This window comes from Mustela erminea, chromosome 15, assembly GCF_009829155.1.
Source record: "Mustela erminea isolate mMusErm1 chromosome 15, mMusErm1.Pri, whole genome shotgun sequence".
Classification (NCBI taxonomy): Eukaryota; Metazoa; Chordata; class Mammalia; order Carnivora; family Mustelidae; genus Mustela; species Mustela erminea.
In genome coordinates, this window is record NC_045628.1 from 18,991,596 (window position 1) to 19,003,094 (window position 11,499).

General features: G+C 36.1%; 1 non-coding gene across 1 annotated transcript; it reads right to left on the bottom strand.

Moving 5' to 3' along the window:
* Nucleotides 1-6,081: 6,081 nt before the first annotated feature.
* LOC116574614 lies at nt 6,082-6,185 on the bottom strand. The gene has a single exon (XR_004279394.1). It is a non-coding gene; the product is annotated as a U6 spliceosomal RNA (small nuclear RNA).
* Between the last annotated feature and the right edge of the window lie 5,314 nt (nt 6,186-11,499).

Genomic DNA, 11,499 nt, shown 5'->3' on the forward strand with positions numbered 1-11,499 from the left:
TGACACTTAAAGATTTAACCACAATAGGTAAAAACAAAGGCAATATATAAAACTGGCTTTGTTAAAAACAAGCATATGAGAGATGATGCATACTGTATGTATTTCAGTGGCACTGAACTCAGTGTAAGGTCATGGCCCTTGGATCTGTGATCTCCCTACTATCTTTCCCACTTTCAGGAATATCACCCTTTTAAATTTTTCACTAAGTTATTTTGAGTTACTGGTCTATAAAATTGCATATAGAAATTATTAATACAGTAAGTAAGGTGATCCTATTTTAAGGTACATAATAACAATTACAATAGCTAATACATATTCCAAGTTTTTTGTATATCTGAGACTCTTCCAAATGTTTTATACATATTAGCAGCTTTAACCCTCTCAACAACTCCACAAAATATTTAAGGCACAGAGAAGTTGAATAAATTGCCTGAGGCTTTGAGGGCAAAGTCGGCATCTATTTCCAAGACATCTGACTCAGAAACTGACTTTAGACATGTTTATATACTGAAAAGGAGAGATGAGATCCATAGCAACTCCAAAGGTATCAGCTTTGGTGTTGTAAGACCTACAAGTTGTTGTGTACTTGGCTTACAAGTTGGGATTTCAGTACTTTACTGGCATTATCAAAAAATGACAAAAATTTTATATATTTAAGGCATGCAGTTTCACCATAACCCTGTGGTGTAGAGATGATTAGCAAAATGAGGGAACTAACTCTTGAATACTATGTAACTTACTCAATTCACAACTAGTGAGAAAAGGGAATGGGATCTAAATAACCACCTGAGGGGCACCGGGGTGGCTCAGTGGGTAAAAGCCTCTGCCTTCCATTCAGGTCATGATCTCAGGGTCCTGGGACAGAGCCCCGCATTGGGCTCTCTGCTCAGCAGGGAGCCTGCTTCCCCCTCTCTCTCTCTGCTTCTCTGCCTACTTGTGATCTCTCTCTGTCAAATAAATACATAAAATCTTTAAAATAAATAAATAAATAAATAAATAGCCACCTGAATCTGAGAGTTGTGTTCTTTGCTTTGCTTGACTGAACAGAAACATGTAAACGTTAGGATCTGAGACTTACTTTAGGTCAGGGGTCTTTTTCAGTAAATAACCCACTTTCAGAGTGAAAAGTAAACTCTTTCTATAGAATGGCACTTATAACCGAACAGATGTAACTCTAAATTCCATTTGATGTTACAAGGTAGAAATAAGTGTAAGGTGCTAGGCAAATAAGTAGAGGAAGAAATGTTTGGGACAGGTTATAGAAAAGACAGGGCAATGAATGCTGGTAAAAGATTAAGAAAGCAGATGTTTAAGGCAAATTAGAATCTCTTGAGCAAGGCAGAGCAGAAAAGAGCAAAAAACGAGTTATTCATTGTGGACTGAGGGACTGTGAAGACACTTAAAAACTTGTCTGGGGCCAGGCTTTTAGGCGCTGTTGGCTTAGATAAATCAAATGCAGTGGGCAGTGGAGAGTTACCATAGGCTTTTGTAAAAAGGTGTGGTGTGATTGGTTCATTTTCCAACTATTTATGGAATATCCAAAATGAACAAAATACTGCACAAGCAGTATAGGAATCAATGGAATAAAGGTGTAGTCCAATGCTGTCACAAGGGTAGACAACAGTCATGCAAACACACAAGACGTGGTGAAATGGGACCTTTACAGATGTACAGGCAGAGGTGCAAAGCACTATGCAGAGTGTGCTTGATAGCCCTACATACAGCTACATAGCAATGTAACTGGGCAGGGAGGCTTGAGATGGACTTTAACGAAAGTAAAAAAGTATGAGGGCAGAAACACATTAGATATAATCAGCTATAAGCTATCTTCTTTTAGCTTTTTTTTTTTTTTTAACATTGTTTTCTTTCTTTCTTTCTTTCTTTTCCTTTTTTTTTAAAGATTTCATTTATTTATTTGACAGACAGAGATTACAAGTAGGCAGAGAGGCAGGCGGAGTGGAGGGGAAGAAGGCTCCCCGCCTAGTGTAGAGCCCAACGAGGGGCTCGATCCCAGGACCTTGGGATCATGACCTGAGCCGAAGGCAGAGGCCTAACCCACTGAGCCACCCAGGTGCCCCTAACATTGTTTTCATGATTAGCTCCACATTTAAGAATATGTCCCATCCAATCATCCCAACAAATTACCTGCTGACAACTATGTGGAGTATGTAAAGAATAGGTAGAAATTTGGAAGAATCATGCATATTACCAATTATCATTCTGAATTTAAAAAGTGAAATTAAAATAACGTGCATTGAATGTTATTGTCTTGTCCACGTGTCTGCATATTTTACTGTCTAATTTTCATGGGAACCATGTAACATGCATAATAAGCACATGGTAACTTCTCAAAAAATATCTGTGGCGTGAATGGATTTGGTACATATTTTTTCTCTAAACAACAATGTGCTTGGAATCATTAATGCACATGCCAATGTAAATGTTTATTATATTTAAACTTATTTCCCTTTATCTCATGCTGTACCCAGAGTTGATTGCTTTTCAGCTTATAAGTGAAAGGTCACCATGTATAAGTAGAGGAAAATGAAATTGGTGACTTATAAACACATTTATTTAAATGGAATCAGGGCAGCAAAATCTAATTCCATATATAGTATTGTGAATTATTCATGTTTTTCATAGAAGTGGGCCACAAGCATTTGATGACATTTTGTAAATTCTAACATTTTTATTATGCTGAGTCCTATTGTGCTACAGATTTACAACCTTACAGGTGTCCTAAAATATACACTAATGACATTACCCCCTCAGTACACACTGTTTTAATTGCAATTGTATTTACAAATAGCCTAATGAGCTGACACATCTTTGAATTACTCAGAAAACCAAATAGCTGAATTATTTTTGGTTTTTGGCTTAGTAGGAACAAATAGTGATTGTAAAGACTAAAATGCTAAGAGAAAATGGAACAGAGCTGAGTTACAATAGCTGGTTTCTATTCGGACTGAGCCAGAACTGTTAGTGTTACTAAAAAAGAGTATCAAGGTTCTATAATACTCAGAGGTTTTTAATTACATAATTGACCTTTTCCCTTAATATACAGAGGTGCTAGTTCCCACATATACCTATTAATTTTAAATGGAAAGCAGAATGTGACCAAAGAAAAACAGAGTCATTGTAACTTAACTATTCAAAAGAAAACCTCTGTTTGCCTTGATCTAATCTAAAATGTTCATCCCCGTGATTCCGGCGCAATACCATTTTCTGGCGACCTTGACCTTCCTTTCTCCATTACTAGTAATACTTGGACAAAGGGAGAGAGAAGAGTGGAGTGAGATGCTCCTTAAAGCTAAAGGAGGAGGATAGGACTTAAAATGTCCTCATGTCAAAATATACATTCAAGAATAATGACCAAAATATCATATATCAGTTGTGTTAGTTTTAAAACTGGAGCAATTTAATGTTAGCTAAGAAACTTGAAATTGGAGGTCTTCTCATTCAGTAAGGCTTTTTCTGTGTGTGTAGGTTGAACTAGTGATCAATAAGTATATCTTCTGTTTCCTAATGATGATAACTGCATATATTTATTCAATATGTAATCCTTGTTTTGTTCTTTTGTGTATAAAAACAGAGTCATTTTTGTAAGAGTATAGTTTAGAAAAAGAGCATGAAACTGGAGATTTTGATTCAATCAAGTCAGGTTTCTCTATCACAAACCTAACTTCTCTCAACCTCAGATTTTTAATCTGTAAAAAGAGAGCATAATTGCCATACTCACAGGGTGGCTGTGAATTAATAGATGTGAAACCACTTTTAAAAACATTTTTGTAAGATATGCAAATCCAAGGTGTTAAGAGATTGTTGTATAAAAATGAAAGATTGGCCTACAATCCACAGAAATGATAAATTTTAATGTGAGTTTTATGTAAATGATCTTTAGATGCTTAGCAGGCAGAGGTATAATCTTTCTGACCCATTAATGCCGTTCTTCATGCCAGCCTAAAATAAATTTAATAAGGCTTATATAATTAAAAAATGTAACCTTGACCTTGTGTTACCTTTCTTTCTTGAACTTGAAGGTTATCAGGCGACATGTCTTTATAGGATAGAGCCAACTGATGTTATTTTGGAATAACCAGGCTATCAGACACGTTTTCTAAGAAGTGGAAGTATTGACAGCTCTCATTTCAATAGTTTAATCTACTTGTTAAAGAAGAAAATAGCCTTATGAATCTTGGGCTAATAGGAAAGGAAGCCATCTAAATTCAAGCAGAAAGTCTAGTGAATAAAGCTTTATCTTATTAAAAAAACAAAAGAAAAAGAATGAGGATTGGCAACAGTCTTTGTTAAGAATTATTTAAAATAATTGTAGCTATAAAAAGTAGTATTTTTATGGCATCATAATTTCTTTTTCAGTAAATACTCAAATACTGGTGAAGTGCTCCAAAAGCAATTGAATATGCTCACAGAATTCAGGTTGCTAATGAGTTTTCTTGCAGCTTTAGTTAATAATCCCAAAATGTCAATATTTACAAAATTTTACAAAAGTGTAAAATATCTTTATGAAGTCCAAATTCTATTGGTGTTTCAAATGGCATTCTAACTAGATGATTTTGTAACAGTTACTTTTATGGCACTAATCTAAAGAACTCTGAACCCTGGGTCAATTTGCACACTAGTTGTCATTTTATGGACACATCAGTCTGTTCCTTCAAGTAAGTGAATCCTTTACTAAGGGTTCCCCCTCAATGTTTACAGAAAGTGTATGTATTATTATCAGATTACATATATGTTGAAGAGTTGGTAAACGTTTCAGCCCCACCCTACAATAATCACCCACAGGTACATTATTCTGTTTGTCATTTCAGTGATCACAGTCTGTAAATCAAGTTTATGGATGCTTTAAAGATGTAGTGGGCAAATCTTCCTGTAAAAGGCTGGATAATATTCTTGGCTTTGTGGGCCACATGGTATTAGCTGCTTTACTCAACTCTGCTGCTATAGCACAAAGGCAGCCATAGGCAATAAGCAAACACATGAGCGTGACTCTGCTTAAATAAAACTATATTTACAAAGGTAGGCAGTATGTCATATTTGGCCACAGGTCATAATTTACTAACCCCTGTGTTGGGGAACCACTGGCACTAGGGGAACAAACGACTCTTAGAATATGACAGAGTTGTAACAGTTAGGACTTCAACTATCTGATATTTGGAAGGCAATTCTTCCAGACTTAGTATAGCTCACTTTTCAGCTCCTTACACTATAGGATGTCCCTCAATATTTCATTCTCTATTAAATTATTTTTACCTAGACCTGTGGTCATCCATATCAGGGACAACAATCCTGCCATGACTGAATGTGTCCCGTGAAATTCATGTTGAAACTCTAACCCCCCAATGTGATGATATTTGGAGATGGGTCCTTTGGAAGGTAACTGGGTTTTGATGAGGTCAGGAGGGTGGGGTCCTTCAAGACAGAATTAAGAGTCTGGGGTCTCAAAAGCTTTTGTTTTTTACCTAGGAATGAGGGAGGACCAGTTGAGCTATTCTACTACTTGAAGTGCTACTTAAACCACTGCTTTCCTCTGTTTGCTGAGATCATTCCATGTCCCTTCCTGGTACCATGCCTGACTTGCTAAAGCCGAAAAGCAAGAGCTCTGCTTGAGCCATTTTAGAGAAAAGATGACTTTCAAGTTGAGATAACTGTTGCCATTTCTCTTGGATCTAATTGGGCCAGAATGGCACAATTTCATGGAGTCCTTGGTAGCAAAGATTGAAATAAAAACAAAACATAAAATTCAAAAAAAAAATAGAAAACCTAGAATTAATGTTATACTATCAAAAAATTTCTCATATCCATTTCTATATGTTAGTAGTTGTCATTAAGTTCCAGTGAAATTAAAGTCCTCTTCCATTTTGGTTATTGTCGGTTGTTAACTCAGCTGTTTTGGGTAAGAAAAATGTCCATGGGTTAAAGTTAAGAATATTTTCATATATCTGCTCTTTTAAAGCCCATCAATCTCTCAATTATTTCCTCTGCTTAAAGATAAAATAAGAGGCGAAATTCCAGTTACAAGAGCACACTCTCAATAACAATGGTGGTGAAATGAGTGGTTTTAAAAATATGGAGCATTTTATCAATTTGCATGTCATCCTTGTGCAGAGGCCATGCTAATCTCTGTATCATTTCAATTTTAGTATATGTGCTTTTGAAGCAAGCATGAAATGGATTTCTTAATCAGCAGCAATAGGAGCAGGGATCCCAAATGCCAAGGATAGTTAGTGAGTAAACCAGCAACTCACACATAAGGGATTCTTCATGACAATACACTACTTGTTTTTAGTCCTACTGAAATATCCAGGAATGGATACAAATTCATAATTTGCATATAAGATAATCTTTCAGAGACTCTTGTTCTTATTTGGCTAGACTACTTGTGTCTTATACATCCCCCATCCTCCTAGAATTTACTTCTATATAATCTACGCTTCCTTATATCAGTACAATTGCAGGTACAGTCTAAGCATGGATGGCAGAGACCTAAGAGAATTATCCTGAATACTCACAAGAATCCTCTTTAACTAAATATCATTAACTTCAAACATGAACCCTTAAAAGCCCATTCTTCACTTATCATGGTGGGTTTATGGAAGCACTCAAACCTTTGGATAGTAGGTAGCCATGAGCCAAAATCCTAAACCACAGTTCAAACTTCCACTGTAATTTCCTAAAAATGTTCAGGCCATCAGATACCAAGAATTCTTATAAGCAATTTCAGGTTTCATTCTTAACCATTGTCTCCACTCACTCTCATATTAAATCACATCAACATGACACACCCTTAAGAGTAGGCCAAATGAGGTAGGCGAGGCTCAGAGGGTTGAACTGGGCTTAGGACTAACAAGGAATCATTGGATCCAACTGACTTCCACTTAGTTTTAATACTCAACGAGGAAATAAAGTACATAATACACACTTGGTCAAGGCAATGCCTCCCTATACTTTTCAGGTTTCTCCTCACAGCACACCTCAGGTTTGGAGGTCTTGGTACTGTCAGTGGAGAGTGGGAAGTCACCCTGATGAATAAAGCCCAGAGACTTGGACTTGTCAGGTCCCTCCCACCCAAAGGCCCAACTCTACTCTATGGACCACCGTTTTACAACAGTAACCATTTCTTGCTATGGTACGTATATATATTTTTCATTTCTTCTCCATCAGAAGACACAAGATAGTTTGGGAAGTCTGGCCATGGCCTATTTTAGAGACTGCATGAAATTATATATAAAATTATGGGTATATCATCTCATCTTTATTTTTCAGAAGGGAAAGCTGTTCCTTTCATCTAAGTGGCCTCTGACCCAAAATTTAAGAAAACAAAACAGGGGGGCGCCTGGGTGGCTCAGTGGGTTAAAGCCTCTGCCTTCAGCTCAGGTCATGATCCCAAGGTCCTGGGATGGAGCCCTGCATTGGGCTCTCTGCTTAATGGGGAGCCTGCTCCCCCCGTCCTGCCTGTCTCTCTGCCTGTTTGTGATCTCTGTCAAATAAATAAATAAAATCCTTAATTAAAAAAAAAAAAAAGGAAAACAAAACAGGGGCCCCTGGGTGGCTCAGTCATTTGAGCATCTGACTTCAGCTCAGGTTATGATCTCAGGGTCTGCACTCAGCAGGGGGTCTGCTTATCCCTCTTCCCCACCCCCTTGCTTGTGCTCGCTCTCAAATAAAATCTTTAAAAACAACAACAAAAAAATCTCACTGTTACAGAAGATGCCATTCAGACAAGGGAACAAGTGATATTGCAACTGTAAGACAGAAAAAATACCAAGTGTTTTATCTTGGGAAAATATTCTAACATAATTCTAATTTATGAAGATACAAATCACCCACGTTAGTGAATTTCTAATCAGAAAATTAGATTTTAGCCACTTAACTGAGTCAAATTCCAACAAGTATTTCTGAGAAACATCCTATCTGCTGGAGACTAAAATCAGGTGTGAGATGCAAAAAGTGCATCAGGGGCTGTTTTTCCCCCTCATAAATGTGATTTTTATTGTACCTATCATACCACGTGCTGTAAGTTTAAGAATCATTATTTCCACAAAATTAGTTCCCACATTTACTGAAGACATAGTAGTTATTCATTAAGCAAGTATTTATTGAGTATTTACTGAAAGTTAGATATACTTCCCTGTCCACCACCCACCCCCACCCCAGGAAATTCAGTGCTAAGCAAGGTAAGTCTCTGTTTTTATGAAAGGCAAGCTCTTAAGGTAAATTATTTATTTGGGAGAAAGAGAGAAAGAGAAAGAGCGAGAATATGAGCATGAGGAGGGCCAGAGGGAAAAACAGACTCCCTGATGAGCAGGGAGCCTGATGTGGGGCTTGATCTCTGGACCCTGGGACCATGGCCTGAGCTGATGGAGCCACCCAGGTGAACCGGGAGGCAGACTCTTAAGGTAAAAGCTTAGAGACATAAAATGTTCAAAGGTAAACAAATAAATGACAGAAGTTATTTTGGGCTATTAAGAAAATACAGCACAGTAATGTGAACTAAAAGAGTAAAATGGGCAAGGTTCTCCTCTTGGTGAGGTAGTTAGAAAATGCCACGCTAGGTCAATATATCTATATATAAAATAGCATCTGGCATAGAGTTAAAAGATATTTTCTCTGTCCTCAAGAAATAAACAATATGGAAACAATATGTGAAAATAAAATAGTATGATGAAATTTCATAAATGCCATGATTGGTAATATGGACAAGGAAACAACAAATTCTATCAGTGCAAGAGACCCAATTGTCTGTCTGTCTGTATTAGCTTTTTGAAATGAGATTTGGAAATAAACAGATAAAATGTGCAATAGAATCTTTTAGAATACTGGTGTAATATAATTAAGCTTATTATTTGTCATTATTTCAACTTATTTATAATTAATTCATCCTACAAATTGCCCCTTATGAATATATTCAGCTAAATTGAGTTGCAGATAGATTATTTCATTTCAGAAAGATTAAAGGTCATGAAGAGAATGATAATTATTCAGAAATAGGAAGCAAGATCGGTCTAATGGTATCATATAATTAGATACAGTTTGGGTTTGGAGAACATGATATATGTTGAAAAAAACAAGAGGCAGGTACTTGGTTTAGAATAGTTATTGATGGGCTAGAACATGATAAGCCTACACAGGTCAAATTTAAATCACAGAATTGGTTCAATTCTACTTAAAAATAATTCTTGAACACACACAGATGAGGAATTATTTAAAACTTAGAGGTAATCATGATACTATATTTTTACTCTAAAACATTCAGCATAATGTTAATAGCATAATCTCTATGATCAGGCTCCTCAGGTTGGAATCCAAGTTCTAAGACCTACAAATGTTCTGTACCTCAGTTTCTACATCCTTAAAATACATTTTTTGGTAATTTAAAAGGCTACAGGAGATAAAAACTAAACAAAGAACAATTATGAAAACTAATAATTATTAGCTAGCTGTAATGTAAATAGGCATAATTCTAGCTAGTGGAAAGACGCAGGGCTCTGTAAAATTCAAAAATGGGGAGACTGCTCTTGATACAATGGATCAGAAAAAGCTTTTAATGAGTTGGGATTGAGCTGTGCCTGTAAACAAGTAACATCCTAACATGCAGAAATGGAGGGAAAAAAGATCAAAAAGAGGAAGACCGGAAAGTAAGGCTCTTTTAGGAGCAGTCAGGTAAACTCATTTTTCTAGAGTGATGACACTTGGCTTAAGAAAGTATGAGTTTGGGGGTGCCTGGGTGGCTCAGTGGGTTAAAACCTCTGCCTTTGGCTCAGGTCATGATCCCAGGGTCCTGGGATCGAACCCTGTGTCGGGCTCTCTGCTCAGCAGGGAGCCTGCTTCCTCCTCTCTGCCTACTTGTGATCTCTGTCTGTCAAATAAATAAACAAAATCTTAAAAAAAAGGATGAGTTTAATTTATTCACTCTTAAATTGACATATTTTTTATGAAATGTAAGAATATATATTATTAGGCACAAATATTCTTTTTTATTTTTTATAAACATATAATATATTTTTATCCCCAGGGGTACAGGTCTGTGAATCACCAGGTTTACACACTTCAAAGCACTCACCATAGCACATACCCTCCCCAATGTCCATAACCTTACCCCCCTCTCCCAAACCTCCTCCCCCCAGCAACCCTCAGATTGTTTTGTGAGATTAAGAGTCACTTATGGTTAGGGACAAATATTCTAACATAACATGGTGACCTACATTATCTGAATTGATTCATTTATTAAACCGTTTTTGTTTTCCAACTCTGTGTGAACTATGCAGATGTAGAAAAAGAAACAAAAATCATGCAGGATAGAAGGGTGTTTGGGATATAGATTGTAGGTTTTCTGGGGTACCTGAGGTTCAATATTATCCATTCTCTAGATGAAAAGGGCCTCTAATCCACATGACACTGAGGATGAGAATATTAAGCAGTAACATAATGAAAAAAAGTTGCCTAAGATGTTTAGTTCCACAAAAAGTACCATCCCAGGAGGGCATGAAGAGACTCTTCGAGCCAAAGAAATTCAAACACATTCTCACCCTCACAGTATATGTAACACGTTAGAATGGTTAAAGGAAAAGATGGTTAAACATTTACTGAAATTCAGTATAAAACTTTCTATCGCCAACCAATATAAGTGTTTGTTATGCATTTCTAAAAAGGATTTATAAGAGATGAAACATACCCTTATAAGAATAAATGTAAAAGTGAGCTTACTACAAGTAGGTTTACTGAAGCTTGCAAAGAAATGATTCCAAGGAAGACAGGTTAGCTAAGCAGGCACAGCCTTAGAAAGACTATACTCATAACATTATATTCAGATAACTAGCATGTCAATGAATACATTATTACATAATATAATCTATGTATTCAAAAAGTATTTCCTACAAATATAAGACACTTACATTGGGGGAAAAAAGGGCCATCGTATATTTTTTACGTAAATTAATGTTACCTCTATTCTAACAACAACTATAGTTATGTTCAAATGTCCAAGAGTATGAAAGAATACCTAGTTGCATGTTATCTTAGGAGGATTTGATTTGCAATACTGTATTAAAAAAAAAAAGCTTCACTGCAAAGAAATAAAAATCCAGTTGTATAGGAACAGAAATAAAATGGCTAGAAAGACTTTTTAAGAACTTGAATGTTTAAACAGGATTGTTTCTAACTAGAACATCTTCTAGAGATTTCTTTTAAGCATCAGCATTATCTTAAGAAACACTTGTAAGGCTTCCAATTCATCCCCAGAAAGCTGATGTGCTAAATGAACAACTGAGGCCATTTGAGTTCTACAGGGACATAAAAAGAACAACTCTGAGAAAGCTGGTTATTTCTAATAAAATATAAAAGATCTGCTAAGAGGAAAGATTAGTGAGACAATAAAAATAAGAGAAGACAAGTTATAAATACAAAATGGCAAAAGAAGAAATAAATGTCAACATATAAAAAATACTCTCCCTCAAGCAACAGTGTACTTTCAAATATATT